Source organism: Lontra canadensis, unplaced genomic scaffold (genome assembly GCF_010015895.1).
Source record: "Lontra canadensis isolate GAN:19392208 unplaced genomic scaffold, GSC_riverotter_1.0 scaffold4, whole genome shotgun sequence".
NCBI lineage: Eukaryota > Metazoa > Chordata > Mammalia > Carnivora > Mustelidae > Lontra > Lontra canadensis.
The window spans coordinates 41,048,705-41,052,965 of record NW_022630998.1 but is presented as its reverse complement, the minus strand read 5'-3'; positions in this window follow the sequence as shown (position 1 = coordinate 41,052,965).

Sequence of the window (4,261 nt, the reverse complement as noted above, 5' to 3'; positions counted from 1 at the left end):
CAAAAGATGTACAAGTGATGATGTCTTATCTCCCATTCTTCTAAACTTTTAAAAACATGAACATGAATAAAATGAAAAGAAACAAAAAAACAGGAGCAGATATTTGGGGCTTGGCTCGATGTTACCAGGGAATCAGCCACTATCAAGAGCCCATGTTGTAACCAGCACTGGGGTGATAACATCTCTAAAAAAAAAAAAAGATTCACAAGAACAATCCTAATTTGTAGATCCAGACGTCTGGTTTTGAATATTCACTCTTACCTTAATCCATCAGTTGCCTCTCTCTCGATCTAATTTTATCACCAAAACTTCAGTTTCGCTATCTCTCCTCTTCTTTCAACAGCTGCTCCTCCTGTTCTCACAGCAAGACTGCCTTCAGCAAGTTACCTCCTCCTGGTTAAAAAGACCAGATAATAAAGATGTGTAAATATCCTAAAGAAATTTCTGCCCTAAAGAAACTGGGAAGGTCCAAAAGAGCATCCCCCCAAAAATGGTAAAGGAAATAAAAATAGGTAACTGTCAGAATCATCAATGTTGAGAACAAAGGAACGTGGATTCTCCCAGTATGAAATTGCCTCCCTGGCATAGGACGTCTACCCCAGGGATGATGGATGGGACTGATCCCTCTCCATTTCCAACTCCATGCAAGGAACTTAGCATTAACAGTTTCCCCCAAACAGCTGCCTGAGAAAACATGACCACAAGCAGTCAGACAGGAGAAGCCTACCCAGCTGGCCCTGCCTCTGCTTCTTGCTGTTCATGATGTACAGAAACAGAATCCACAGCGGGGTCTCACAGAGTAATACAGTCAAGAAAATGAGAGGACAGACAACGGTTTTGTGAATTTCTCGATGCTTTCTCACTCTGTCTTGTCATGACATACAGATATGAGATCTCAATAGAAACGCAAAAAAAAAAAAAAAGAAAAAAAGAAAAAGAAAAAGAAAAAAAAAGAAGTGAATTGTGCTCATCTACCAAGCAAAACACTTGAGGTTTTTTTCACACTTGACAGTTTATGTCTTAATCCAATACCTGCCCTGGTCAAGATTTCTAGCCTCGTTGCTGAGAATGAGGCCTGATTTTATTCTGGACTTTAGGGAATGGGCTATGGGGTCCAAGCGAAGACTGCAGAGATGAAATCTCAGGTCTTCAAAAAGGTCCATTTCCACATAAAGCAAAGCAGCGGCCAGATGTGAAGCACTCAAACCCCCAGGCTCTGAGAAACCAGAAAAGTCAAGATGCCCTCATGAGCAATTTCATGTCATTGAATTTCTCCTGGGACACTCTGTCCTGCCTATAAATATTACCAAATCTAATTCTAGGTGGCTTCTGGAACAAGGCAAGTGGTCAGGATTTATTCAGGCCAACATCTGGAAACAGGCACACTCCACAGAGCTTTAACTCTGTCTCGCCCCCCTTCTCTAACAGCCTAAAAACCTGCACAGCACAATAAGATGCCTTAAGACAGCATCAAAGAAATGGACAATGACTGGCAGCAATCACCTCCCAAACTTGCCAGACTTGAGTATTTTTTTTTAGGGTGGAAAGCATCTAATGGCCATGAATACTTCATTTAGGGCTTTTTTTCCTAATGCATCACAAGAAGTTCACTCTTCAGCACTGGACTCTGCCAAGGATCCCATCTTAACCTTTCAACCCACTTCTAGAGGAATTTTGTCCAAATATTTCATCAAGCCTTCCTCCATGTGCTCTGTGTTTGCAGAACACTTGGCAATAACTGCACACACTTCTCCCAGGTCACCACCTAGAGAGAGGAGATTGTGCTCTATCAACCCTTACTTTGTAGAGGGAGACCCTCGAGACCCTAGGGGGGTTTACAGCTAGGTGACAAGACTGTTTTGGAGTCCGAAATCAAGTATAAGGCTCGACTTCCAGACCTCCACCCCAGGGCCCATCCAACACAGACAGAGAAGGGGCAGCTGACACCCCTGAGGAGGGGACCAGTGACTCAGATGTCTCCCCTTTTGGTTGGTGTTAGTTCTTGAGTTTCCCCTTAGAGTTACTCCTTCGATGGCTTTCTTATATAGCTAAAGACCGATACTGCAGTGTTTTAAGGTGTCCTGGTCAGGAAGAAGTGACATACACATTGGCTAATATCATGATAAATATGCATGTATCTGGACAACCCAGTATCACCCACAAAGAGAACAAGACCCAGGTTGGGTAATATTGGAGAAACAGACTAAAAAGGAAAGGAGAGAGGGTACGTTTAGGGCCAGAAAACATGAAATAATAAAGAGGGTAGTGATGAGATAGGAGGAAACAGATAAGGGCACTAGACACTTGGCTGGCTTGAAATGGAGTCAGAGGAGCAGAGAATATGAAAACCAGACTTGGTCAAATTGACAAATATGCCAGGGGCCAACATTGCCTTTACGCCCAGCACTGCACTCAGGGAGGAGACATCAGTGGAAGGGTCCTGTGACTACTTGGAGGGTAATGTCTTTGATACCCTGCCCTCGTTGGTGCCACTCCTAAGGGAACAATAAGCTCCCAAAGAGTTGTGAAGATTGGGTTGAATGTTAGCAGCAGAAAAAATCAGGGGAAAGATGTAGGAAAGAGCCAAAAGTTTTCCAGGTGGGGAGGAATGGAATGGGTCAGATTTCCCATTGGGTGATCATGCGTGGGCCCATCTCCTGAGGAGGTTGGTGTGCCCACACAGTTCACACTGAGGCCACGCCTCTGTACGTGCCTCTCCAAGCCCATCTGGGATCTCTGATCTTCCAGGGAAAGAGCATGGGAGAAAAAGTTGGTGACTGGAGATGGCCTTATCCTGTTCTCCATGTGATAAGTGAGTTCATCAATATATCACCTCTTCCCATTTCTCATTTTCTCTCCCCACACCTCTTCTAAACTCCTTCTAGGACTGCCAAGGTGATACAGTTAAGAGATACAGTTTACTTCCCTGATAAAACAAAACTATCAAGTGGTATACTGATAAATCGTACCGAAAAAAAAAAATAGAAAAATCTAACTATTCCAAGCTGTCAGGGGGATACTCTCTATATACAAATACTCATCATATTTAAGCTTCACAACTGGCCATGGTTTCAGCTTTACTTCCTGGGGTACCAAACCTTCATGCTGTGTCTGGCCGCCTCACCTTCTTTCAGGATCCACCCTCAAGGGAAACAGTCTAAAGTACTTGACCTTTCTGACAACTTTTCCTGATCATCTTTTCTTAGCATCAAAACTTAACTGTCCTGTGCTCCATGCCCTGAGGGTTTTGCTCAGGGCTCTCTATTCTGATAAACTAATCCATGCCAAGAGGAAATAGTTGCCTTGCAGTGGGTTGAGATAATCCAGTGAGAGAAACCAATATATACAGGTTAAGCATGAACACTATAATCTAAAAAACATATATAATCAATGCATTAGTCCTCACAGGGAACAAACCAACATTTTTTTGTAGGGACTGTGAGAACATTCCTCTAAATGAGTGGTTCTGTTTGGGGGAACTTCAGGCCACAAGGCAGGTTGGCATGGGAGAGGGGAAGAGAGTGAGACAGCAGCTTTTGACTCTCCTCCCACTCATATTTCACAACCCAGCTGCCCACCCTGTGTTTGCTGCCCATCCTATGTTCAATCCACGTTTTGCTTCATTCATTTGAGTCTGGAAAATAACTTAGTTTGCTCTGTAGTTAATAAACTGAGGGACTCAAGAGCAATAATGTACAGTTAGTTCCCAAGTACAGAAAATAGCATGCCTAGGGTCAAATATCTATTAAAATCTTCTGTAGTTGGCAAAGAACCATTATTCAGGGACTCATTCCCCCACACAGGGGCAGGATTGCTTTCATTCTGGGGAGTCGTCTCTGTCACCTTGCTGCTCTGTGACATGGGACAAGTTGTTCAGCCTCTCTGAGCCTCAGGCACCAGCTGTACAAAATGAGGATAAATCCACCCATCTGATCAGCTTGTGAGGATGGGATTTAATAGTTATATAATATCTGCAAATCATATAACTTAAGGCTTATTTTATAGTAAGTAAGCAAGTGAAAATAATAGCAACTTCAGCAGCTAGGGCCAAGCATTTTGAGAGTGGAAATAGTCACCCTTCAAACGGCCCTCAAAGGTAGCTTTGTAATATACCCGGGAGTCAAGGTGTAGAAACCATTTGGGTTTGAGAATTTCACAGTGCCCTTTGAGAGAGCCGGTAAACCCGTAAAGGGTCTCAATCCCAAGGACAGGAATTTCTGCCCCAGAGATAGATATTACCTGTTTTTGGCGGCTCCAGAGA